The sequence below is a fragment of the Acinonyx jubatus genome, chromosome A1, assembly GCF_027475565.1.
Source record: "Acinonyx jubatus isolate Ajub_Pintada_27869175 chromosome A1, VMU_Ajub_asm_v1.0, whole genome shotgun sequence".
NCBI lineage: Eukaryota > Metazoa > Chordata > Mammalia > Carnivora > Felidae > Acinonyx > Acinonyx jubatus.
The window spans coordinates 9499708-9527172 of record NC_069380.1 but is presented as its reverse complement, the minus strand read 5'-3'; the positions used below and the strand labels follow the sequence as shown (position 1 = coordinate 9527172).

Sequence of the window (27465 nt, the reverse complement as noted above, 5' to 3'; positions counted from 1 at the left end):
AGCCACTTCCTGAGCCCTGTCTACAGATGGCCACCCGTAGCTTCCTGTTGCGTTGGTTCTTAAGGGGTCGGGTTGGGAGACAGAGTGGCTTTTGGCTGTCACAGGGAGGTGACTCACAGTGGGAATGTTCTAAGGTAGACACGGGGCTCACGGTGCCAGCCCTGCTCCATGAGAATATTGTGAGGAAGAAGGCATGCTTGGGTATGGAAGCATATTCATTGCACGGTTCAGCTTGGTGGCTAAGATGTCTGTGGTCAGAGACCCCGGTTTGAATCCCAGCTTTGCTCTTAATTAGCTATGTGACTCTGGATAAATTACTTTAACTGGGGCGCCCGGGTGGCTCAGTCGATTAAGCGTCCGACTTTGGCTCAGGTCATGATCTCACGGTCAGTGAGTTTGAGTCCCGCTTTGGGCTCTGTGCTGACACAGCTCAGAGCCTGGAGCCTGCTTCAGATTCCGTGTCTTCTCTCTCTGCTCCTCCCCCACTCATGCTCTGTCTCTGTCATCTCAAAGATGAATAAATGTTAAAAAAAAAAAAGTTAAAATAAAAGTTACTTTACCTATCCGTGTTTTGGTTTCTGTATTTGCAATATGGGAATGAGTGTTTGAAAGAGAGAGAGAGAGAGAGAGAGAGAGAGAGAGAGAGCAGGGGAAAGGCAGAGAGAGAGGGAGACACAGAACCTGAAGCAGTCTCCAGGCTCTAAGCTGTCAGCACATATGGGGCCTCGAACCCACGAACCGTGAGATCATGACCTGAGCCGAAGTCGGACGCTCAACCTACTGAACCACCCAGGCGCCCCTGATGATGATGGTTTTTAATGTAGATAAGTAGATCTCTGCTCAGATTGTCCGGATAATTGTGTCAACCTCCTGCTTGGCTGATTCCGGAAACAGGGTGTCAGGCAGCAATTTAGAGCCTCCTTCTTGCTCTTTTTTTAATTTTATTTTTTATGTTAAGTAGGCTCCACGCACAATGTGGGCTCAAACTCACAACCCCAGGATCATCCTTCTTGAGGTCTTGCACGGTTATCAACGAAGTTCGGCCGTCCTGAAAAAGCTCTGCTCGCTGCCAATGCCCCATCAGGGTTCTTGGCCACGAGCCCGTCGGTCTACAGTGTGCTTGCTCTGCTCAGGCTCAGCCCGAGGTGTTTTGCAAACATTTTTAACCCCATCATGTAGGGGCACATAAGGGCTTACTAATATATTCAATCCCAAACAAGAGATCATTTAAAAAAAAATGGACATCAGTGAAAAAAATAGTGAATGTTGCCCTTGTGTGTGGACTGAGTCCTTCAACATTAGAGGAGGTCCTAAGGGACAAAGGGTAACTGTGTAATATATAGAAGCCGCCTTGCTTCTGCAGTCGGTAATCAGCAAGAAATAGGACAGGCAATAGACAAAAACGAAAGGGTTCGAAGTGCCATGGCTTGCAGGCTCCCGTCCACAAAGAGCCTACCAGCCTCCTTCAGGAGCAGACCAGGATTTTGCAGAAACAGAGGCTGGAGTGATGATTTGCTTGCCCCAGGCCACGGATATTTCCTCCTTACAAGGCCCCTTTGAAGTGCCTGACTTCAGAGTCTGGGGGGGGGGGGGCGGTGGATACAAGTTAAGGAGATTCCCACAATATTTGCAGATCTTCTCTCCCTTAATGTGTTTTTGATGCAGTGAAGAACAGCTTTGTTGGGGAAAATATGCCAGAGGGAACATCTATCGGCCAAGAGGGGGGAACATGTGTTTGATTTTATTTATTAACACAATTTTTTAAATATATACTGTAAAATTTTTATTTTAGAGAGACAGAACGTGAGCGGGGGAGAGGGGCAGAGGGAGAGAGAGGGTCCCAAGCGGGCTCTGCACTCAGTGCCAAGCCCAATGCGGGGCTCCATCCCACAACCCTGGGATCGTGACCTGAGCGGAGATGGAGAGTCAGGGGCTCAACCAACTGAGCCACCCAGGCCTCCCGTGCATGTGCTTGATCTTGAAACACTCCTGTCTGATGGCCCCCAGTCTGAGGGCTGCAAGTGGAAACTCCTCGTCGGCAACCGGGGTGATAAACAGTGCGATTGAGAACCACCTTTCGGGACCTGACCTGCTTCCTCGGGGAGGAGCTTCTGAAGGGGAGAAACCCTGCCACGGCCTGGCAGCTACTTAGTTATTGCCCAACAAACGTGACATGTAAGCTCGGGTTTGTAAACACGGGGGATCGGTTTTAAAATTCCGAGGGCATAAACAGATGGTCTAGTTCCCACCTAGACTATGCCTTCTGTGATCTTTCAGACCCAAGAAGAGTGGCTTCCGGAGGGGTCGAGGTCGGAGCTCTGCAGGGTGGGAGCTGAAAGCCGCTTAGAAGCGCACGGGAAAGTAGGCTCTACCCCCCTGGCCGTTTGCTCCCTTTCCCCTTTTTCTCACCCAGCAAAGTCCAAGGCCTCGGAATTCTGGCCAAACCTGTTGGCCGATGTAGCAAAACGAGCGGGGAGAATCAGCCAGCCAGCTGGTCCAGGCACCAGAATTCGCCATTAGGATTAAGTACTGGTGCCACACGCATCCGTGAGTACACATCGGAGGTACCTCGCTGTGACAGGTCAGCTAAGGATGTAAAGTGACATTTTACCACAGTAGGTACTTTTTCAAAAGTTATTTATTTAAGTAATCTCTGCACCCTATGTGGGGCTCGAACTCACGATCCCGAGATCAAGAGTCGCATGCTCTTTCGAGTGAGCCAGTCAGGTGCCCCATAGTATGTACTTAAAAAAACACACACAACCTTTATTTTGCAATAATTTCAGGCTTACAGAAGAGTGAAAATAGCGCAGAGGGTTTTCGTATATCCCTCACCGAGCTTCCCCTAGTGTTTACATCTTCTAGAATCTTGGTACAATGATAAAAACTAAGAAATTAACTTTGGTACAAATACTATTAACTAAACTATAGGTTTAGAGGGAGTTTGCCAGTTTTTTTTCACTGACGGCCCCTCCCCAGGATCCCACACTGCATTTAATTGCCATTTCTCCTCAATCTCCTCCAGTCTGTCACAGTTCCTCAGTCTTTCCTTGTTGTTCATGATGTTGTCACTACTGAAACAACCACAACAACAAAACTACCAGTCAGTTATTTTGTAGAGTGTCCCTGGATTTGGGTTTGCCTGTAGATTTTTCATGAATTTTTAGCAAGAACACCATAGAAGTGATGTGCACTTCTCAGGGCATCAGACCAAGGGGTTCATGATGTCAATAATTCTTATGTTTTTATGCTGATTTATTTTGAGACAGAGAGCAGGGGAGGGACAGAGAGAGAGGGAGGGAGAGGATCCCAATCAGGCTCCCTGCTCATTGTGAAACCCAGCTTGGGGCTTGATCTCAAGAACTGTAAAAATCGTGACCCCAGCTGAAATCAAAAGTTGGATGGTTAACCGACTGGGCCACCCAGGCGCCCCCCGCCCTCCACCCCCCTGCGATAATTCTTATAGCTAGTGATGTTTACCTTTTTTTTTTTTTTTAACTTTATTTATTTATTTCTTGAGAGAAAGAGAGAGAGCATGAGCAGGGGAGGGGGAGAGAGAATCCCAAGCAGGCTCTGCGCTGTCAGCACGGAGCCTGGCGCGAGGCTCGAACTCATGAACTGTGAGATCGTGACCTGAGCCGAAGTCGGAGGCTTAACTGAATGAGTCACCCAGGCGCCCTATCTTCTACATTTGTTAATTGGAATTCTTCTATAACGAAGAGCTACCCCTTTCTCCATCCATCCATCCATCCATTCATCCGTTCACTCATGTATTTATATTAGTGTGGACCCATGGGTAGGTATTTGTTTTACTCTATGGGCTGTAATCTAATTATATTATCATTTATATTGTACTTCAGATTGTTCCAACTCTGACCATTGGAAGTGCTTTCAGGTTGGTCCCTGTGTTCTTTGCATCCTGGGCCTTCATCCTTGGGGGTAACTTCTTACCTTCTGGCTTCACAAGATACTCCCGGGTCATCTCCTATTTCCACTCTCTGAGCTCGATCAGCCACTTCTGAAAGAGCCCTGGTTCCCTTTAATAGCTCACAGCATTTAGAGACCAACATCGAGGCACTAGGTGGGCTCACTGTTACTGGGGTGTCATTGCTTCGAGGCCTGCTCAGCAGGCAGAGCTAGGAAATATATGTATGTATAATAAGCCAAGTCTATACACATATTTATGTTCATTTCTTTGTCTGTTGAACTGTGTACATATTTAAAAAAAATGAGAGTTCATGTCGATACCCTTGACTCCAGTCACACACCACAGGGATTATTCTAGCTTTTCTCCGTTCCCTATGTGTAACTTCTTTCTCTGACCGTGAGAGGCCTGGTTCTCGTGCTCAATACCGTATTTACCATTCCGTTCGACCCTAGCATCCACATAAGTAATTTGAGAATTGCTAACCCACAGCCCTCTGAGAAACAAGTGTACTGACCAGAATGCATATTTGCATCGAGTTCTTTCTGTCCGAAGCCTTACGGTATCCTGTTAAAACACCGTTGTCGGGGGAGGGGGGGGTTGCTTGAGTGGCTCAGTCGATTAAGCCTCCGACTCTTGGTTTCGGCTCAGGTCATGATCTTGCTGTTGGTGAGTTTGAGCCTGAGTTGGGCTCTGTGCTGACAGTGCGGAGCCTGCTTGGGATTCTCTCTTTCTCCCTTTCTCTCTGCCCCTCCCCTGCTTGAGCTCTCTCTCTCTCTCAAAATAAATAGATACACTTAAAAAAAAACAAAACAAAACACTGTTTTCAAAATTCTTTTCACCCCTTTCATGTGGTTATGTTATTCGTTTGTAATACACTTAGGTGAATTTGTTATGGCTTAGATCCCTCTGGGGTGCCCTCCCATACCCTGATTCATTTGGTTTTTTAAATTTACGTACAGCAAACTTCACACTTGCTGGTGTACGGGTCTGTGGGTTTTGACAAACGCATAGAGTCGTGTGTCCACCACCGCAGTCATGATATAGAATAATTCGATCACAAAATTTCCCTCACGCTGCCCCTTTGCAGTCAACCCCTCCCTGCACCTCATTCCCTCGCAATCACTGATCTGTTTTCTGTTCCTGTAGTGTGGCCTTTTCCAGGAAGTTAAACGAACGGAATTCTATAATAGCCTTTTGATCTGGCTTATTTCACTTAGCAAAATGTGTCTGAGAGTCAGTCATTCCATTACATGAATCGATAATTTGCTCCTTTTATTGCTGAATAATATTCCACTTTTTAGGCACCTCAGGCTACCGTTGCCATTGCTGTCGCACTGCCTTGAGGCACGGCGGGATATTCTAGGAGAAAAAAATGTTACAATTACTGCTCGTTTGGTCGTACTCTGGATTCTGCTCTCCTATCTCAGTCTGCCTGTTCCCGTTGACTTTTTTGATTCCCCAAACAAATGCTGCATCGTTCTGTCCGGGTTTTAGAATGGCAATCCATGGGAGAGTCCAGGCGGAGGGTACATTCACCGTCGTACCCAGAACTGGACCCTCTGTCCTTTGTCTCTTGGCTTTGAAAAGCTGGAAGTCGATGTGTTTCCTGATCCTTGTAATTGACCTATTTTATCTTCACGGAAGCCCGTAGGATCGTGTTTTGTTCCCAGTGGGTCCCCAGTGGTTAGAAGTTGCCCAGTGATGTTCCTTGGGCAATTTTCGTCCGTTGTGTCGGGTCCGCGCTAGACCCTTCCATTCTAGAATAGCGTGTCCTGTCCTTGGTGAACTGCTCAAATGATTTTGTCAACGATTAACCCTCTATTTCTCTTTCCTCTCTTGCTGAGATCTCTTCCATTCTTTGAATGTCAGACTTCTTGGACCCATCCTCTACTTTCTTTTCTCCTTCATTTTCCATGTCTTTGTCTTTTTTGCTGTCGTTTCTGGGATACTTACCATCAACTTCATTTCCCAGTCTCTCTATATTTAATTTGTCATCTGTGCAGTCTTGTTTTTAGTTCCCGAGAGCTCTTTGGCTGTTGTTCGCTCTGTTTCTTCTTCTTCTTCCTCTCCTCCTTCCTCCTCCTCCTCTTCTTCTTTTATAGCATTCTTTGCTTAGATTGTCTTTTGCTTGGATCGTCTGTCGTTGCTCTGAGGATATTATTTATCGTGGGGAAAGTTTTCGTCTCCCTGCATAGACTCCAGGTGGCCTTTTTCTTTGGTTTGTGGTGTATCTATCTCCACGGTAGCGTTGGGAACCAACAAGCCAGAATTGGAAGCTCTGAGCTCAAGGTGGGGGTTTGCTGACTGTCAGCTTCCCTGCAGGGTGAGCTCACTGTGTGGGCTATTTGTTGAGCACTCCCTAACTTCAGTATCTTTGGGAGGTTTCTCTGGGGCTGGTCGGATTCTCCAGAGGAGAATTTTAGTCTCCTGCCTGGAAGCTTAACATCTGGCTGCCAAAGTCCTGGGAGCTGAGCCGGGGGGATGGAGGTCTCTCTCGGCACTTGGCACTCATTGTGTATACACTCGGTTAATCTTCTTTGCCTGGACAAGGCGCTTCCAAGTTCCCAGTCCACAGACTTCTATTTTCCACTCTTAGGAGGATGAAATCCCTAGACTCTGGTTAGATGGGGTAAAAGCAGTCTCCCGGGATACGGGGGGGGGGGGGGGGGGCAGGAATCTAGAGATCTGTCTTTGGGGGTTTTCACCCAGTCCTTCCCATAGCCACCCCATATATATCCACCACTGCCTGGAGCTTTTGGTTCCTGACTTTTTTGGAAGATTCTATAGTGCCAAACGGGTTCATCCTCAGCTTTATGTACTGTCAGCTCAAGGCCTGGTAAGTCCTTTTATCACTCACTCACCTGCTTCCTGGCTTCTATCATCTTGTTGCTGTTCTCTCCTTGCTTGTCCTGCCTGTCTTTGTGGGGGTGTGTCTTTAAAGAGTCTCTTTTTACCCGTAGCGTTAGTGCCTTTGGGGAGGAAGCAAGTTAGATGTATATATTCACTCTTGCATCCTAAAAAAAGAAGTTGAGAATGGTTTTTGTTTCTGTTTTTGTTTTTAATAGCAGAAATCATGACTCTTAACGCCAAAATGGTGGCTGGATACCACTTTTGTTGGGCCTTAGTTGGACAGGACTCGTACAAAGTCACGTAGCTAGTTAGGAAGAACAGTTTTAGAGCCTGGGACCTGACTTCCCTAATTTTGTTTCTACTGTACCAGCGCAGTGCCCCTTATCGTTATCAAATGACATTTAACGAATCCTTTATTTTGAACTAGTTCCAAAAAATAGAAAAGAGGGTTCCCATGTGTCCTTCGCTTAGTTTCCCCCGACAGTCAAGTCTTAGATGACAACAGCACATTGTCAAAAACCAGGAGCTTGACGTTGGTATAATACTCTGACGAAGGTCAGGTACAGACCTTCAGGCAACGTTTTTGGAGTGTCTTAAACTTGCGTATTCTGCTCAGCAAAAGCCAGAAAAAGACTCAATCTTTTCATACGAAGGAGCCTCTGATCTAAATAGGCATACAAAGATAACTCACCAAATAACGACACTCAAGTACAGTCCAAAATATATTTTGGGGCCATCCTCCAGAAAAGCAAGGGGTGGTTAAAAGAGTGCAGGCTTTGAAATCAGACAAACCTGGGTCCGAATTCAGCTTTGCTGCTTAAGATTTGCGTGTCCCTGGTCGAGGAATTTCCCTGAGCCTCATTGTCTGGGTGTAAAATGGTGAAGATTATTATCTACTTCTTAATATGGTGGGAATTAAATCACATATACTATAGTCTGGAACAGTGCTTGGTACATAGTAGATACTCAATAAACGGTCACCATCATTATTAATAAGGTCATAATCCTCAAGGATCATAATCCTCTAGCTGTCCACCTGATCTTGAGTCCAGCTCAAACACCAGGTAGGATTCTACCTCTTAATTCACTCTGTTGGGTTTAGATAGAAATCAGAGAACAATTCCTCCCGAAGAGAGGCCTCACGGGGCCACATGACTTTCCCAAAGAGGTGGCATAGGTGCGTCCTCTGGGCCTCCTGCTTTTACACCAGTGTTTCAGCGAAGTATGGGAAGATGGTCAAACATTCAACTAAATGCAAGTAATTTATGAAAACTTTGGAAAAGGACTGTGATTCTTTTGGGTGGAGTGCAAAGTAGGGGCGCGTATCTGACGGCCGGAAGGATGATGCTTAGCTCTTGCCTACATTATGTTGACAAGCAGTTCATCTTAGGCCCAGGTTAAGACACTTGCTCCTCCCCACCCCCCAACCCCCTACTACTCCATTTGCAAGGCCAAGGGTCTCAGGCCCAAAGAGGAAGTTGCCGTCACAGGCACAGCAAGAATGCTTTGGAACTAGAAACCCATGCAAATTCGAAATCGAGCTTTGCTTGATTATCTAAACAAAAGCACTTACAGGTCCGTGTGCGAACTAGCGACCTGGGGCTCTTCAAAGGCCCACACGTGGGCCCCTCTCAGCAGGGGGTTGTCCCAGGAGCATCCTGCTTTGTATCGCACCTGATCTCCCCGCTTGCCCACCTCCGGCTTGGATTTCCTGCCCTTGGCATCCACAGAGAGGGGGGGCTCAGAAAGGCCTGGGTGCACAGCAAGGGAGGAGCCCTGCGTGCAAACCTGGCCGTTTGTTTAGATGGTAAAGTCGTGACTTTCCTTTGGGGGGGCGGGGTGGTAGTCTGATAGACAGGATCTGAGGATAAAGAAAAAGCTACTTCACGGTCCTGTCTCCCTGTTCTGTTGCCTGCCAGGGCTTCCCTTGTGTCTCCAACCCCCGTTCCTCCCCTACCATCTCACCAAAGCTCACATTTCCTTCTGCCGGTTTCTCTCTTGCCTGTCTGCGGGGTTATTTATTTATTTTTTTTAGGGACCCAGGTACAGCTCTTGGTAGTTTAGTCGAGGAGCTAATTCACGAAATTCTCTCTTCCATTAATCGTCTCGCTCCGCCCACAACCAGAATATCCTAAAGGAAATTAGGCTACATCTAAATGAACTGTGTGGTAAGTGCTGTCATGTTTGTCACAGGCTGCATGGTGTCACTTCCCCCACCCCCTGTTGAAGTCCCAACCCCCAATACCTCTGAACGTGACCGTATTTGGAGACAGGGACTTCAAAGAGGTAATTACGTGAAAGTGAAGCATTTAGGGTGGGACCTAATCCCATAGGAACACGTGTCCTCTCAAGGATATTAAGACACAGACAGGCGCAGGCGTAGAGGGAAGACCATGCGAGGACACAGGGAGAAGGTGGCCATCGACAAGTCAAGGGGAGGGGTCTCAGGAGAGACCAACGCCGTTGACACTTGATCTTGGGCCTCTAGACTCCGGAGCCATAAGGCAGTAGATCTCTGTTGCGTAAGCCATCCAGTGTGTGGTACTTTCTATGGCAGCCGGGGCCGACCAGTACATGGTTTAATCATAACTGCGCTGTGGTTCTAATCAATCAATTCACAAAGGTTAACGGGCACCTATTTTTTGCGATCACCTTGTAAACGGGGTGTACTTGCTGTCTTCTTTTCTTTTTAGCAGCTTAATTGAGGGATAATTAACGTCCGATAAACTGGACGGACTTTAAGTGTACAACCTGATAAATTTTGACCCCTCTCTACACTCAGAACACCATCACCACAATCAAGATACTGAACATACCTGTCATCTTCAGAAGTTTCCCTGAACTCCTTCGTACTCTCTCTGGCCCCCCCCCTCCCCCCCCACCGCTTCCCCATTTTCCAGGCCACCACTGAATCCACATTCTGTCACTAGAGGTGAATTTGTCACGTCTAGAGTTTTACATACATGGAGTCGATCACACAGTATGCATTCTTGTTTGTCTAATTGCTCTCACTTTGTTTAATTATTTGCAGATTCATCCAGGTTGTTGTGTAGAGCAATAGTAGTATTCCACGGTACGCATTCGCCAAGGTCCATCTACTTACGTGTGAAAGGACTCTTCCCGGCTTTAATTTTCTTTCCAACAAAAAATAAGTTTTAACTGATTAATAATATAAGGTGATTAAGTACCACATTGTCTTTATTTACTGTCTTACCCAGGTTGTTTTATTTTAAGGATACGAAAATAATTGTAATAGCTTTTCTGATGGTACCAAGGGTCTCTATTGTTTTCCAAAAAAGGTTTAATGTCTTAATTATTGGGGTGCCCTAGAATAGGGGTTTCAAGACCGTGATCTGGATTTTAGTTGATTCTCAGTTATTATCTTTGATCATAATGGATTTTTTTCCTCCTTTTTCACCCAATTTAAGCAGGTGTTTGTTTATAATCATTTGAGATTCTGAGTAGAGTTGCTATAAACATGCGCAAGTCTTTCCGTGGACATATGCTTTCTTTTCTTTTGGGAAAATACATAGAAGTGAGATGGTTGGATCATATGGAAGGTGTGTTTAATGTGTTTTTTTTTTTTAATTTTTAATGTTTATTTATTGTTGAGAGAGACAGACAGCATGTGAGCGGGGGTGGGGGGGACGGGGGCAGAGAGAGAGGGAGACACAGAATCCGAAGCAGGCTCCAGGCTGTCAGCAAAGAGCCCGACACGGGGCTCGAACCCATGAGCAGTGAGATTGTGACCTGAGCCGAAGTCGGACACTCAACCGACTGAGCCACCCAGGCGCCCCAGTGTGTTTGATTTTTTAAAAATTGCCAAGCTTTTCCCAAAATGGCTGTACCATTTTGTCCCATCCCCAGCAGTAAATGAGAGTTCTGGTTCCTCTGCATCTTTGCCAATATTTGGAATAGTTGATCTTTTTGACTCTAGCCATTCTAAAAGGAATGTCATGGCATATCATTGTGAGGTTAATTTGCATCTGCCCAAAGATGTTGAGTATCACTGCCGTCCATGTATCTTTTTTTGGATGACATGTCTGCTCAGATCTTTTGCCTATTTTTTAATTGGGTTGTTTGTTTTCTTATTATTGAATTTTGAGAGCTCGTTATATGTTCCAGATACAGGTCTTTTATCAGATATATACCTTGCAAATATTTTTTTCTAGTCTGTGATTTGTGTTTTCATTCTCTTTTAGTAGCATCTTTCAAAGAAGAGAATTTTTAAATCTGACGAAATCCAATTTATCAACTTTTTAGAAAATTTTTATTTTTCATTTTACTTTTTTATAGATTGTGCTTTTGGCATCACATGTAAGAAATCTTTGCCTCCTCTTGTCACCAAGATTTTCTCCTATGCTTTCTTCAAAAAGTGTCTCAGTTTTAGGTTTTACATTTGGGTTTATAGCCCTGCTTGAGTTAATATGTGTATATGGTGTGAGGTATGGGTCAAGATTCTTTTACTTATTTATTTTTTCATGTGGGTGTTGAATTGTTTCAGTACCATTTGTTCTTCTCTAGTGAGTTGCCTTTGCATTGTTGTCATAGATCAGTTAGTTGTCTTTATATGTATGGGCTTATCTTTGGACTTTTTAGTCTAGTCTAGTGATAGTTTTATCTGTCTTTATGTCGGTAGCATAAAGGTGTCGGCAGCCATCTTGATTGCTATAACTTTGTAGTAAGTCTTGAAATTAGGAAGCGTTAGCTTCTCAACTTTGTTCTTTTGAATGTCTTTTGTAAACAGCATGATCTTTAATGCCTTCATTGCCACACAGAGATCCTTTTGGGTGGGCTTAATTAATTTCCTCTCTGAATCTCCACAGTGGCTCTTACAGATTTGCGCACTTCTTTTTTTTCTCTTTTATTTATTTTGAGGGAGAGAGAGAGAGAGCACATGCATGGGGAAGGGGCAGAGAGAGAGAGAGGGAGACACAGTATCCGAAGAAGGCTCCAGGCTCCAGCTGGCAGCCCAGAGCCCAACACGGGGCTCGAACCCATGAGCCTTTGAGTGGTGAGATCATGACCTGAGGGGAAGTCAGCCGAGCAAGCTTCTTAAACTTTAGCATGCGTCAGAATCTCCAGGAAAGTTTGTGTGTGTGTTTTGTTTTTTATTTTGGAGAGAGAGAGAGAGAGAGAGCGCACATGTGCATGGGAGAGAGGAGGAAGGGCAGAGAGGGAAAGGGGGGAGACAGAGAATCCCAAGCAGGCTCCTGGCTGCCAGTGTGGAGCCCAAGGCAGGGTTCGAACCCACAAACCATGAGATCATGACCTGAGCCGAAATCAAGGGTTGGACGCCTAACCGAATGAGCCACCCAGATGCCCCTATCCAGGATGGTTTGTTAAAGCCCAGTTTCCTAGGCCCCACCCTGGAGTTTCTGATTCAGTGGGCCTGGCGTGGGGTCTGAGAATTTCCGTTTCTAGCAAGGTCCCAGGTGCTGCTGATACTGCCAGTCTAGGGGCCACCGTCTGGGAGCCAGTGGGTTACAGAATGGTCACAAGGGCTTGAGACAGAGGCTCCACACTGGGCCTCCAGACGCAGCCCCCAGAGTCTCGCTGCAGAACTGGCTTGGCCAGATAGTTGGTGCACCTGCTGCTTGTGCCGCTGACCCCAGAATCACACTGCCTCTGCTGCAGGCGGGGACAGCTGCAGAACTGGGAGGCTGTGCTCGGTCCCCGGGGGGTTAGAGACTGACCCACGTTAGCACCTTTGTCACCCTCGCTGGGGACGGCCCAGAGCATCTCCACCTCCGTGTGAGACAAGGGAGCCTGGGAAAAAACTGCCTGTTTTGCCCCTTTTCCCGTTTCTCTTCCAGCTAGGACCTATACCCCCGCCTCGTAGAACAGATCGCGTGTGTCCCCCTTGTAAAGGTCAAGGAGTTCGCGCTTTCTTTGCAGTCTTCCAGCACAAGAGGTCAGATCAGAGGAGCGACCAGAGGAACGTCTTCCTTCCCTCCTGGTCCGTGTGAAGGTGTTCCAAGACCCACTGACTCACCAAGACCCCTGGCTCTCTCTCCAGCTCCTTCCCTCCCAGCGCTCATCGGCAGAGACTGGAACCCCGGTGTGGTACCTCGAACCGGTTTGAGACCGACTCCATTCCTGGAAGGAAGATCTGATATCCTTCCCCTGATGAGTTGCAAAGCGTTTTGGAGCCAATCCTCTCTCCCCGGAGCTTGCAGACCTTCCAGTGGTTTCCAGTGGACCCTGTGGGCCGTAGATGCAAACAGCCAAGGTGCCTGTTCCCTGCCATTAGCTCAGGTCAAGGTGTCATTTAGATGGCTTCTCAGGCTGGCTGGGTTCTCCCGCCTCCGAGCCCAGAGGTGCGGGTTGGGGACACAGGACGGGTGTGATCAGAGTTCAGGCGATACTTTCTCCCATCTTAAGGTACAGCCTCTTCCTTTAAAGCCACGCTTCAGTGCCACCCACAGCCTTTGCCGACCATGACATAAGCCAACTGTTTTAAAATTTTGGCAATGCCCATGGCGTCGGAAGCCAAGCCTTAAACAGAGAGGCATCATGACACAGCGGAAGGAGTATGGGATTTGGAGACAGAAGGTCTCCAAAATTGACTCTTTTCTCCCTATTGACTCCTTGTGTGACCCTGGACACATTTCTTAACCTTTTCTTGCCTCAGCACCTTCACCTGTGAAAAGAGAAAACTCTGCACCGGAGGCTTGTGAGGATTTAGTATTAAGTGCTTGGTACATAGTGTCGAACGGCAGCCGTTAGTAACATTTATAGTGGGGAGCACGGAGGAGGGTGACAGGCCCATGGCTCATTTGCCTGTACTTCTAAACACGTGTACCGTCTCCGTAAATGTATGGTCTTAGTGGGACAGAGACTGTATTTAGAAATTCTATTCATTCGCCCTTTCACATCCTGTCTAGAATAAGGCAAGGTATAAACATTATTTTTTATGTTGCACACTCACTGAGTAAAGCGAGCTCTTCCCCTGTTCGGTGCTGGAGAGAGATCTGAGCAGATCTGAGAGAGACAGCGGCTGACCTCACGGACCTCACGGTCAAGGCGGCGAGGCCATCGCGCACCTCTGATCACAGGCAGTGAGATGGGTTCAGTCGCAGGGATGCGCCCGAGGTGCTAAGGGCCCTGGGGGAGGGGCAGCAAGCGCCATCTGCAGGCACCTGCAAGCCCGACCAAGGAGGTGGGACTCTTGTAGGCAGTGGCACCGCGCTAGGAGAGAGAGAGAGAGCTGGCTGGGTGTGCATTTGGAGCCCTCACTGCTGCAGCTGGGGCTGGAGGGACAGGGGCACAAATGCCACCGTCCAGGCGAGCAGTGGCAAGGGACTGGAGCCCACGGGCCGCTCCCAGGGCTGGTGAGAGGGCTGCTCAACAAGATGAGGGGGCTGACTGGATGCAAGGATAAAGCCAAGAGGCAAGGACACAATGACTTCAGGGTTCCTGGCTTCTGCAACCGGGTGGATGGTCGTGCTTTGGGCCACATTTTCTCTTCTTTTGTTTTCTTTTTTTTTCTTCTCTTTTCTTTCTCTTCAAATTTATTTATTTATTTTGAGAGAGAGGGGAGCACGGGAGGGGCAGTGAGAGAGGGAGAGAGAGAATCCCAAGCAGGCTTTGCACCATCAGCGCGGAGCCCGATCGGAGGCTCGAACTCACAAACTCAGATCACGACCCAAGCCGAAGTCAGATGCTTAACCGCTTAACTGACTGAGCCACCCCGGGCGCCCTGGGCCACATTTTCTTTGAACGCGACGGCAAAAATCATGGCATGTTCTTAGTAATTCTGATTTCCTATGGGTGACTTTTGTGACCAGAGTTTATTTACTTGTCCCATTTTCTCTAATACAATTCTATCTGGTAACTAGTAGGGACTAGAACAGATAAGAACAGAATAAGGGCATGAGTCTTTGCCTTCTGCTCCCCCACCCCCGCCCCCAAATAGGAAGCAATTCAGGGTAATTTATGGGCTGTTAACTTACACAGCTAGGACAGAGAGCGGAGTAGGAGTGGCAGTCTGGGCACGGATGGGGAGGTTGCCCAGTTGCTGGGCAAGTGCTCAAAACAGCTTCTGGCTTAGCCGCTTTGCCAGGCACCAACCTCCCCCCCCCCTGCCCCCGCCAGGTTATGAAATATTTAATACTGTATTTTTATGGGAGAAATGCAACCAGGAGAAAGAAATGTGCCATAAAGTTGGCCTGACCAGATTTTGCCCAACTGACTGGCTTCAAGAACGGGAACGTTTCTGGCCAGTGCATTCAAGGAAGAGAAATGAGAACAAAAACAATCAAATTATATTTTTCTGAGAGTTGGGTGAACTTGAAAGGAAGGTGTTTTCTCAGTTTGAGAGAAAAAAAATTTTTTTTTCCCTAATGAAGATGAATGTAAAGTTTAGTTACAAAGACCCCAGGTAAACTAAAAATCTACTTTGGTGAATTTTATTTTATTATTATTCTTTAAAGTTTTCTTTATTTATTTTTGGGAGGGAGACAGGGAGAGTGAGTGGGGGAGGGACAGAGAGAGAGGGCGAGAGAGAGAATCTTAAGCAAGCTCTGTGCTGTCAGCGTGGAGCCCGATGTGGGGCTCGAACTCACACACGGTGAGATCGTGACCTGAGCCGAAACTAAGAGTCGGACTCTTAGCCGACTGAGCCACCCAGGTGCCCCTGGTGAATTTTAAAAGGTAGAAGAATTCATGTTGGAAGAAGTGAACTCTAGCCGAGTCTTAGATGGCTCAAGCATCTTTTGGTTTATTGAGTATTGAGATTTTAAGCTGCGGAGTATATATGCTTACCGTTGCTCTCTCTGTGTGTGTGTGTGTGTGTGTGTGTGTGTGTGTGTGTGTGTGTGTGTATTTCACACCAAAGACCGAAATCGCAAAGATGCCTCCGTTAGCAGGTGTCATGATTATCCTACAAACGCAGCGGCACACTGGATTGCTGCCATGGAGTTATTTTCTTCAAACATATCTTTCTGGTATAATGTTCTCTTTCCGGAAGCAAACAACTTCTAATGCGGGGAGTCTTGAGTGTATCATTAAGCCTCCCCAAGCACAAATCCATCCACTGCATTTTAGAAGTAATGGCCTGCATAGCTATGTATCTCTGTGACTGGAGGGACGTGCCGAAATGGGATCTAAGAGGTGTTAATGAAGGAACTATCCCTGAATAGCGAACAGTCAGAACGGAGCCTTCGATCCACACCAAAGAGGGGAAGGAAGGAACGTTCGAATCCTGACCGCGCGTCTCGTTAACCTGCAACCACGCAGAGCAGCGGGGTCAAACGTGTGTCTCAGGGCCCTGTGGCGTCTGCTTGGAGCCCCGCGGCTGGCGGATCGAGAGCTGTTTGCTCGCCTTGTCCAAAACAGGAGGTGCAAAGGGACAGCAACTGAAAGACAAGTCATAATTTGTAGCTGACTGGCTGCGCTTGTCGTGCCCCGTGTGTTTATAATCTTTCAAAGCCCAACGCAAAGGTTCCTGTGCCTCGTTAATCATCCGGCTGCAATAGTCTTGCTTATCATGCTGTTTGTCACCACAAAACCTGAGCTAAAGTAAACTTTTCCTTCCCAAGTTTTCCCTCCTAGCCGAAGAGCTATAGCTTCAGCCTTTCTCAGTTATAGCAACCAATGTCTGTTTCAGGCGGGTCCCTGGGGGCTATAATTGCAGAAGTCTAACCTGGCAGTTAGATCACGTGGCCCCAGAAACCGCCAGGGCACCAACGTGCTTCCTGCCAGGCGACCTTTGGCAGCTGAAGATACCCGTGCCCCATCTGCAGCCACCGTCCTTGAGCGCACGGCTCTCCGATACTCCCAGGGCGGAGTGGAGGTGCCCGTTGAAAACACCCAGTCAAAACTTGGAACCAGAGCTGTTGTTCATCCACCGTATCAGTTTCCTGTTCAGGGATTGGCTTGCTCAGGTGTTAGTTGGCAAGGATGTTTGTTTGCTTTTGTTTTGTTTTGTTTTGTTTTCATAAAAAGGACTGCATTTCGGTATGAGACATTTCCTACTTTTTTTGAATCAGCTTAGGGCATGTTTCCTACTAAAAAGATAAGCAGGGGCGCCTGGGTGGCGCAGTCGGTTGAGCGTCCGACTTCAGCCAGGTCACGATCTCGCGGTCCGTGAGTTCGAGCCCCGCGTCGGGCTCTGGGCTGACGGCTCGGAGCCTGGAGCCTGTTTCCGATTCTGTGTCTCCCTCTCTCTCTGCCCCTCCCCCGTTCATGCTCTGTCTCTCTCTGTCCCCAAAATAAATAAACATTGAAAAAAAAAAAGATAAGCATTATCTACACAAGGATGCAGAATATCTTGTTCAGTGTAACCCTTGGGAATGGAGAGCTGGCTCCACAGCTGAGGGGATTCAGGCAGCGCACACACAGCCTTCGTGGTTGAGAAGGTGGGTGCCGGGGAGGGGGGGCGCCTGGGTGGCTCAGTCTGTTAAGCCTCTGACTCCTGGTTTCAGCTTAGGTCATGATCTCGCGGTTTCGTGGGTTTGAGCCCCGCATCGGGCTCTATGCTGGCAGCGTGGAGCCTGCTTGGGATTCTCTCTTTCCCTCTTTTTCTGCCCCTCTCTGCTCTGTCTCTCTCAAAATAAATAAACTTAAAAAAAAAAAGGTCTAGTAGTACTGTTTATTTCTCAAAGGGTAAGTCCCTTCTCTGTGGCCTCAGGAAGGTGGAGAAACCAGAGGTGTGGCCAGGTGTCAAGCCAGCGTCAGTGGGGGGTTGGTGAGATGCCACCGTGTTGCTGCCCAATAGGACCACGCCAGTGGTGGGACACTGGAGGCCACAGGGTGATCTTGATGGGGGTTACGTGGGAGCAGAGCTGTGTCGGGGAGGAGACACTTGACCTGTGTGCATGTGTCTAGGGAGGTGATGGAGAACCTTATAGTAGAGATGCCTATAGGATGAGACGGCATGCACAGGTTTGGGGTAGCCGGGACTCTGGCATTTCCTCCCAGAAGGCTAGCGATCCCAACCGTCCTGTGCTGAAGCTTGCTTTAGAGTTTTACCCGTTGTGTAATTCTGCTCCATGACTGGCCAATCGCTATTGTAGGGTCTGGCCATTCAGAGACAGTAGAAAACACAGCCTTTGCCCTCAAGCAGCAAATGTTCATGGGAAGAGACAGACCCATAAACAGAAAGTATAAATCAATAGGGGTAATCCAGAGGTAAGCATGGGGGATCATGGAACCTTCGAGAAAGACATCTAACCCTGGGAAGGAAGCGGTGGGGTCAGAGGTGGCTGGTAATATCTGCCAAATGTCCGCCTCCAAGGCAGAGGGCAGTGGAAGCATAATTCCAGGTGTAGGCAGGTGTAGGTAACAGGGAGGCGAGAGTTGAGCGGTTTTGTCTTGATGGGGCTTCAAGTCTTAGGTAAGGCAAGGTTGGGGAAAAAGATGGGGAGATAGGGCCATGTGTACCAAAGGAAGGATCTCTGGCTTCGTTGACTCTCCAGCAACGATGGTGTCATCAGATACAGGAGTTGCTCTGTAAATGGATCCCTCTGACAGCAGTAAGGAGGGTGGAATTCATGAGAGACGAGGCTGAGCCAGAAAGGTCTGTTGCAGTGCATACAGACGAGATGATAAGGGCTGGAGCCACGACTGAGATCATAGGAAGGCCAGGTAAATAAACTGAGCAGGACTTGATGTTTGACCGGTTACGGGTGGAGGGTTGGAGAAGAAAGAATTCAGTGTCGACTCCCAGGTCTAGCTTGGGTGGCTGGGAAGGTGGTGGTACAACCACTAAGTTTGAAACAATAGAAGAAGAGCTGGGCTACAGCAGGAGATGATGAGGTCAGTCTTGAACACATTGAGTCGGGGGTGCCTGATGGATATTTACACAGAGGGTCCAGGGGTGCCTGGGTGGCTTAGTCGGTTAAGGTTAAGCGTCTCTTTTTTTTTTTTTTTTAATTGTTTTTTAATGTTTATTTATTTTTGAGAGACAAAGAGAGAGCACGAGTAGGGAAGGAGCAGAGAAAGAGAGGGAGACACAGACTCCGAAGCAGGCTCCAGGCTCAGAGCTGTCAGCACAGAGCCCGACGCGGGGCTTGGACCCACTAACCGTGGGATCATGACCTGAGCCGAAGTCGGCACTTAAGCGACGGAGCCACCCAGGCGCCCCGAGCATCTGGTGGATTGTTGAAATCTTGGAGGAGAGGTGGGCTCAGCTGGGAGCTGACCGGTACTCTGAGTAAGGACTGTGGCGCTGCTGGCGGCCGGAGCCCTACAGGGGCGCCGGCTCAGGGCATCCATTGCTCTGAGGTTCAAGGGCTCCGGAATAGAGCAAACTCCGGTGGGCAGAGATGCTGCAGCCTCGGCTGGCTTTACGGGAGAACTGGGGATGGTAGGCCTGTTTCAGGGCTTGGGACGTTGTGTCCCAGGGCTGGTTCTGGTTCAGGACCCGGGAGAAGGGTAGGCTTCGGGAGGGGATGTGAGTCACAGTTCCCTGCTGGCTAAGTGGGCTCTTTAAAATGGGAACAGTGTGGGGTGCCTGGGTGGCTCAGTTGGTTAAGCGGCCAACTTCAACTCAGGTCACCATCTCGCGGTCCGTGAGTTCGAGCCCCGCGTCGGGCTCTGGGCTGACGGCTCAGAAGCAGCCTGGAGCCTGCTTCCGATTCTGTGCCTCCCTCTCTCTCTGCCCCTCCCCCGTTCATGCTCTGTCTCTCTCTGTCTCAAAACTAAATAAACGTTAAAAAATTTTTTTTTCTAAATGGGAACATTGAAACTACGGGTGAAACACCGTGAAATGGTCTGGTCGGTGGGGCCTCGGCAGAGGTTCTTCGGCAGGTGAAGGGGAGGAAATCACCTCCCAGGCCTCTTCAACTTGTGCAAGCCCCCCTCTTCCCTGCAGATTCTCACGGTCATAGGCTTGTGGCAGGCCTGGGAGCTGTCCTCTGGGGAGGGGGTGGTGTGGGGCCGGTTTGAAAAAGCTCCTGGGGGTGATTTCCCCCGGGTGGGCGGAGATCCCCTGCTGTGGGCGACCCGGGGCTAACTGGGGAGAAGTCTTGGGACCCTTCTTATACTTCGTAGCCCTTAAGTTGAACTGTATTCCTTCCAGGACTTCAAAACGTCCTCCAGCCTAACAGCGGTACAATCCCAGCACTTAGAATTTCTACGCTTTTACTCCCGTTGCAGTCATCGTAGAATCGTCACCCAGTCACCCAGGATTGTCAGGAAGGCCAGGGGAGCATTGGAATCCACGATGCTCTTTGCAGAATACCATGAAATAGTGACCTATTTATTTCTATTAAATAACTTAAGACAGTTTTATGGGCAGAAAGTTTGACTCTATAATATATGTATGCAATCTAAAATTACCACCAACTGTCCATGAAAAAAAAAACACACAACACCAAGCTGTCACACCAAGCCTAATTGGTGATTTCTGCATTTTTCAGCTAATTTTTGTTAGCTATGCTCATTTATTTGTTTTATCATAGAAGTCTTCCCTGGCAGACGAATGTTAGCAGTTGCCAAAGTCTTCAGAAAAGATGTAGGAGACAAACTTCAGTCGAGTACGCTAAGGCTGTGGGGCCTTGGGACAGTAGTACAACTCCATCACCCCTGAAAACTGATACTAACTGCCATCGACAGGTTTTACTTGTAGAACCCCGGAGCCCAGCTTATGGAGTAAGTCCCCGGGAACCACTGACTTAAATGATGACACTTCTTTCTGCGCTGTCGAACAGCAACTGTGTCGATACATATATTCTTGCCCAAGTGACGGGTGAGCTTTACGGCATGGGAGAACCAGACTCAAAATGAAAAGCAGCCCCCGTGTGTGTTCTAGCTCCAGGGATTCGGCCCCTGGGTTCTTTCTGCCCTTCTCCCCTGGATGCTTTCTTTCTAGGCTCAGCTGACAGGCCATTCGCTGAAATCATCATACCAAGAGATGAAGGTCTCCCAGAGAGAGGCCTCACCCAGATGCAGGCACTAGCCCACAGCACTGAAGGTAGCTCTGATTTCGGCTTGGGTACCTTCAGGGCCGGGGAGCTCACTACTTCACAAAGAAAAGGCTTTCCTGAAGCAGCTTTGGTCCCCATCTCCAACTTCTAAAATCACCCAACCCATGAATTCTGCTTCATTTTTGCCATCAGCCCTTTCTCCCTTATGTATTTTTTTTAATTGTTTTTTTAAAATGTTTTATTTTATTTTTGAGGCGGGGGGGGGGGTGGAGGGGCCAAGAGAGAGAGAGAGAGGGAGACACAGAATCCAAAGCAGGCTCCAGGCTCCGAGCTGTCAGCATAGAGCCCGACGCGGGGCTCGAACCTATGAACCGTGAGATCATGACCTGAGCCGAGTTGGGGCTTGACCGACTGAGCCACCCAGGCGCCCACCTTATTTTTATATGGGTACTTACTTGTCGCTATCTGGTAAGGGGCTCAGGTTTGGGAATCATTTAGGCTAGAACCTTAAGTCACAATTACCTTCACCATTTTACCAGCTGTTGTGGCCTTGGCAAGTTACTTAACCTCTCTGAGCCCCAGTTATCACATATGTAAAATGAGTGTCACATTAGTGTCTATTTCAAGGATTATTATGAGGCCTAAGGTAATGGAAGGAAACTGTCTGACAGAAAGCCGTCAATGCAGCTTAGATATTATTATTATCCCCTCTCCTAGATTATAGAGTCACCGAGGGCTGGGACCCCTTCTTGGATGTCTTTGAATCTCTGCATACCAGTCAGCAAAGTGCCAGCAAGAGGAATCTAATGAACGTGGGACATGAAAGAGACTGGGCTGACCAAGACCGACAGGAAGCTCGGATAATTATTTGAAATGTCTAAAGTCATCAGAAGGCTTAGAAAACGTAACGCCAATCCTTCCTGCAAAAGAAATGTGCACAGCAGAAAACAAAACCCAGAGCAGAAAGCAGAGAGCAAGGGCAAGTTGGGACAGGAAATGGAGAAGAAATTGGGAAAGGTCATGCAGAATGAGGTCAAGTTCCGGGGGACGGAGGAGCAAAGCACGCATGATGTGTGAGCGCTAATTAACGTGGTTAAAGAGAACAGCGTGGAACAGTAAATGCCAGCAGAGCAAGGAGCCCAGCTGCAAGGCGGACCCAACGTGAAAAAGAAAAGCAATCCTTGCGCCACACAACTCCTTTTATAACGCAGCAAATTCCCGTAAATCTGTTCGCCTCCCGTTGTGGCTGTATAGGTGAGGAGTAGGATGGCCGAGTGGTTGGACCTCCCAGCATGTATTACCCCTAGAAGGAGCTCCGGGCGCCCGCTTAGGCCGCAGCCTCTTCTGACATCCTTTTCCTCCGCGCGTGGCGGTAGATGCTCATCCGGGAGCAGGAAACGATTGCATGCTTGGGCTTTTCTGCAGTTCGTCTTCTAAAGAGAGAAACGAAACAAAGCAAAAAAGAAAGCTGGATGTTTAGAGATATTCTAAAACCTTTTAAAGGCGTGCCGTTCACCGAAGCAAGGAAAAGAAGGTGGAGGCCGGCCGTTCAGATTCCCTGGAGCGGGGATATGGAAGAATTCATCGCGGGCTAGTTTCTGTGTATTCTGCACTTCAAAGTGACTTTACAGGTTTATTTGGGGATTCCACTCCAGCAGAGAAAGGAACGCCTTGCCAACTCTCGACTGTACGTTCCATTTTTTGAAGAGAGAACACCACTCTGGGAGCGCTTAAGAGAGCAGGCACGGGGGCCAAGGCCACGCACACTCACTGTCCAGATCAAATCGTGGCCTTTTTCCCCCCCTCTCCTGGAGAATCAGCTGTTAAATATTTACCAGCACGCCGCCGTGTACAAACAAGATCCAAGAGGAACCACTTGACCCGCTAGAGTGAACAAAGAGTTTAGCCCAAAACTGTGGGCAAGTAAGCAGATAAGGTTAATTGTATTACGGATCCCTTCATGAATGACCGCCTGATGGGAATGCTGCCTTAACATTACTCAGCAATTCATGCCATTTGCCGTACATTCTTGGAAGCAATAGAATTGCCTTTTATTATTATTTTTTTATTATTTTTGAGAGAGAGAGAGACAGAGACAGGGTGCAAGCAGGGGAGGGGCAGAGAGAGGGGGAGACACAGAATCCCAAGCAGGCTCCAGCCTCCGAGGCTTGAACGTGGGGCTTGAACCCACGACCTGTGAGTGAGATCGCAACCTGAGCCGAAGTCGGACGCTTAACCGACTGAGCCACGCAGGCGCCCCGCCTTTCAGTATTTCTTTTCGTTTGTTTTTTTTTTTGCCCCCTACAGTGGAGGCCCCCAGTTCCAAAACTTCCAGTTTACAGATTACACGTGTGTGATGGGTATGGAAGAGTCCGGTATGAGAAGTCAGGGTGTTGCCGGCAGCTGGTGGCCGCAGATAGAGCAGTGGAGTTCAGGGTTAGGGGGAGGTCGCAGAGGTGCGGGCTGGACTCTGGTGTGTTTATCTCAAAGCTGGATTTCTATCCCTCTCTTTTAAACCTTATAACAACCTTCCTTCAGTAATCCTGGGTACCAGGAGTGCCGTTGAGGCCCGAGGGCGGGGCCTGTATGTTGTTTGGGGATCGATCTCCGTACTCCAGAAGCTGCAAGCCTCAAGATCCACCCTACCAGTCGACCAGCTTTTTCAGCCGAGAGACTATGGCCCATCTTCCCCAAGTCCTGTGTCTGTAGAGTCCGGCGAGGTACCGCCTGTGGTGGCCATTCGATTAATTTCAAAGATACAACATGGTGTAACGGGACAACAGGGGACGTGGAGTTCGGAGTCAGAAGACTGAGGTTCGACGCAGACTAATCGCTGGGGTAGAAACCAGATAGTGGTCGAGGGTTGAGCGTTGAGTGGTTCTGGGAAAGGGCCGGAGGGGATTTTCTAGGGGTTAGAAATGTTCTATACCCTTTGCGGGAGGTAGTTACATAAGCATATCCATCGGCCCAAATCCAGCAAAGACGCCGATGATCCGTGCATTTTATCGAATGCAAATTGTATAGCAATTGTCTCTCCTACTGTCCAGACAACTCCTTCGTCTCTATGAGCCTTTGTTTCCTGTCTGAAAAATGGAAGGACGACTTCTACCCGTGCCGTGGGTGATCACACATATTATTAAATGGGACCACGTGAGTCCAACGTGCTTTGTACACGATAAAAAGCCCTGTGCACGGTGGCTACCATTGTTCTGCTTTTCATCTAGCTGCCTTCTAGAGCAGATTGAGTTGGTACAAATCTGTGGGCTCTGCCCTGCAACTTTCCCTTGGAGATTAGTGTTTATCTGTCTATTTTAAGGAGACTCTGGAGGTATCAAAATGCTGCAGAAAAGCAAATGGAATATGGATTTGCTGGGGAGGGGAGGGCGGGCCGGAAAGGGAACAGCTGGGGAGCAAGCCATCAATCCAGCCGGGCAGCAGGGCCAGCCGGGTGCCGAGAGGGAGCCGCTTAATGCCTGTGAGAGAGTCGTGACCAGGAAAAGCAACGTGAGTAAAAAAAAAAAAAAAAAATCACGTCTTGCCAAACAAACTGGGTCACATTCGTGATGGAGTTAGTCACCGAGCAGAGACGGGAAAGCATTTTCAGAGGAAAAAGCAGAAGGTTGGGGGACCACGGTGACTCAGCTGAAGTGGCCAGGGCCACTTTGGCCTCCTGGCCCCGCTCGGTAGTTAAGCGAGAGTCCTTCTGTGGGTCCTGCAGTGCGTCTTGCGGTCTTTTGGGTTTGAACTTGATCTTTACGCCTAGAGGCAATCGCAAACAACCTTTACATTGGAATCAAGAGCACAGCACACATTTTAAAATAGAAAAAAAAAAAAAAAATCTTAGCGAGAAGCCAAGTTAAACTAAGACCGGAAGAGCGGGGAGGCCGTGGCGGAGTTCACCCCCCGGAGCTCGAGTGGGAGGTAACAACTGGCCGAATGCAGCCGAGCTCCTGAGTGATTACACTGGCAAAATCTTTGAATTTAGCAACTTTGAAGTCAGAGCAAAGAGCAACTGTCCTTTGGCAGCAAAAACCTATAAGATGATTGAACAACGCTGAATTCAAATTTAAAATTGTTGGCCACTAAAATAAAGCTAAAACAGGGAACGATGTAGCAGGAAGAAATAATCTACAAGACAAATCTGATGTGTGAAATTTTGATTTTATCCTCATTATAAAAATTTTGGTGCTTTCTGCTAGATGGTTTTGCCAAGAAATGTGATATGTTGAAAAAGCAGAGGAAATGTACCCTAGACGCCGAGGCTATAAAAGGCTGTTTAAAGTGATAGGAATCAGTCGAGGCTCTCCCCATGACCGAGGTTATAAAATTAGGATCTTAAAACCACCAAATCTGGGTGAGAGCAAAAGCTCCAGTTAAGAGCCATGTCTCAATTTATTTTAATATAACTTCCATTTTCCCACAGTGTTTGTCTTTTCTCTGGGCATGTCGGATTCCTTATGCTGTTAATTCCTTCCCGAAGTGCGGTCTCTGTTGGAGCGAGGTGGGGAGCTGGGGTGAGGAGGCACAGTGAGAAAGCGGGGGTGTCCTTCCTGCAACCTCTGAATCAGAAGGAGGGTGACGTCTGGCACAGGCACTTGCATGTGGGGGACATCACTGTGTTGATCCCAGCTGAAGCAAGCCTGGCTGGGAGCACCCTTCCCCACCTGGATCTTTGTCTCACTGGTAATCGGCCACCTCAGACCTCCACCTGGACCCTCGGTGATACGGTCTCTAGCTGTGTCACTCTGTTCGGTAGCACGTGGAGTCCGGGACCTCCTGCAGCCCGGTGCTAGCTCCAAGTGCTTCTTAACCCCGCTTCTCCGAGGTCTTCAGGAACAGTTGGACACACGCCTTACACCCCCCCCCCCCCCCCCCAGATCACCAGTGGGCTGTGAATCATGATGGAATCTCTTATTTCTCCCCGGCTGCAGAGGGAGATTTGGGTGTGACAGATTTGGGTTTGAAGCTCAGGTCCATGACTTACTGGCCATCCGGGAAACCTCCGTGAATGCCGAGTTTCTTGCCTGGAGAGGTGGCACAGAGTAAGGAACCAAAACACAGGGGCTGTAATTAGCTGGCTCAACATTTTTGCCAAAGACTGCGATGGACCTTCACGGCAGGATAACCAAATCGACGTGCGGTCAGTTATCTTCCGATAGAAAGGGACAAAGAAGAGAGATCATAGGCTCCTCAAAGGCTGTGTTTTGGTCCCAAAGCAACTTTCCAAGGGCAGAACTGGCAGCACTAATGTCATAGTGTGATCTGATGAGAAATATGCATTTCGTCTTCTTGCCTGGTTCTTGGCACAAGATCGTCTAAACCCCTTTGCCTAAATTTCCCAAATGATAGGAGTGAGCTGAGCTTGTTTTGTTAGTCACAACAAGCCCCTCTCAACCACACCTGAGTTTATGCTCAGGAAGTGACGTCATCCCTTCAGGATGGGAGCTGGGTGTCAGAGGAACCAACTCTGTGATGAGATGATTGGAGCGAGGGGGCTGGAGACGGAAGTAATCACCAACGGCCAGTGATTTAATCAACCGCACTTCTGTAACGCAGCCTCCATGAACCTCCATAAACAGTGGAGTTCAGAGAGCTTCCAGGCTGGTGAACACAGCAAGGTGAGGGCAGGGGGTGCACCCAGAGAGGGTGGGGAAGCTCTCTGAACTCCACTGGGGCAGCTTATGGGACTGAACCCTTCAGTTGTGGGGTCTGTACTATGGAGACAGAGTGTCAGAATTAAATTGTAGAACACCTAGTTGGTGTCCAGAGAGCTGGGGAACTGTTCGGTGGGGGGAAAAACCCACACTCATTTGGTGCCAGAGTGTCGTGAACAGGCTATGAAACAGATTTAGGAGTCTGGCCCACAACGAGCCCCCTGCTGGGACTGTGGCCAAACAAGGTAACCTGATGGTGTCAGAGTTTTTTGGTGGCAAGCACTTGAAAGAGATTCTGATGAACTTAATTGGAAAAGGACTTTGCTAGGAAGGGATGGAAGTGTTGGCTGTTGGATACTGAAGAGCCAGGCCTCAGGAAGAAGGAAGGCTGTTAGCAGGAATAAATGGACAGACTCTATGTTCCTCCATGAGAACTTCTAAGCTCCAGTGTTTTCTGTTATTTTCTCAAAGGCTCCAAACCCTAGGAGCCAGCTTGAATGGCCTAGATTGGGTTTTATGCACCAATATCCTTCCAGTAGGAGAGGTCATGGAAAATCTTTGACTGACAGGCCCTCAGGACTTCTCAGAATGGGGGAAGAGCTAATTCCCTACTGGGAAACCAGGGTACTTTTACCCCAAAAGGTGGAAAGGCATGGCTGGCCAAAGCAAGAGATCCCTGGCATGCTGATTTTAGGCTCCACTGTTAAAAGAGTGTAGAAAAACAAGGAAATGATTCCATCTTGCTCTTCCCTGGCCAGGATCAGGCCCAGTTCTGGGAAGCACACCGTCAGGGGCCTTTGACTACTTGGGAGGTGTTCAAAAAGAGCAATTAAGACAGGAAAACATGACACATAAGAAATGGGTGGAAGACGAGAAGGAACCCAAAGAAGAGACGACGGAGTGCGCCTCTACTGGCTGATCTCGGACATCTGAGGGCCTGGAAGGCAGAAGAAGAAAAATTTTGTATTTGGTGGCTCTGAGAGGAGAAACTAAAACCAATAATGGGAATAGATTTCAGTTCTGGGTATTCAGGAAAGATCTTTCAAAAAAAAACCCAACTCCCGGAACCGAAATGAGCTGACGTAAGGTAGGGAACTTTCCATCCCTGAGAAACCTTGGTTCTTTAGCAAGAGCAATAAATACACCCTTCACGTTGCATTCC

At 48.3% G+C, this 27465-nt stretch overlaps 1 long non-coding RNA gene across 2 annotated transcripts; it reads left to right on the top strand.

Moving 5' to 3' along the window:
* Positions 1-17018: 17018 nt before the first annotated feature.
* Positions 17019-26737, top strand: LOC113600888 (uncharacterized). 2 transcript variants are annotated; one of them, XR_008294566.1, is made up of 2 exons: positions 17019-18367; positions 21367-26737. It is a non-coding gene; the product is annotated as an uncharacterized LOC113600888 (long non-coding RNA). The 2 variants fall into 2 exon arrangements; XR_008294569.1 differs by lacking the exon at positions 17019-18367 and adding an exon at positions 19416-20696.
* Positions 26738-27465: the final 728 nt, after the last annotated feature.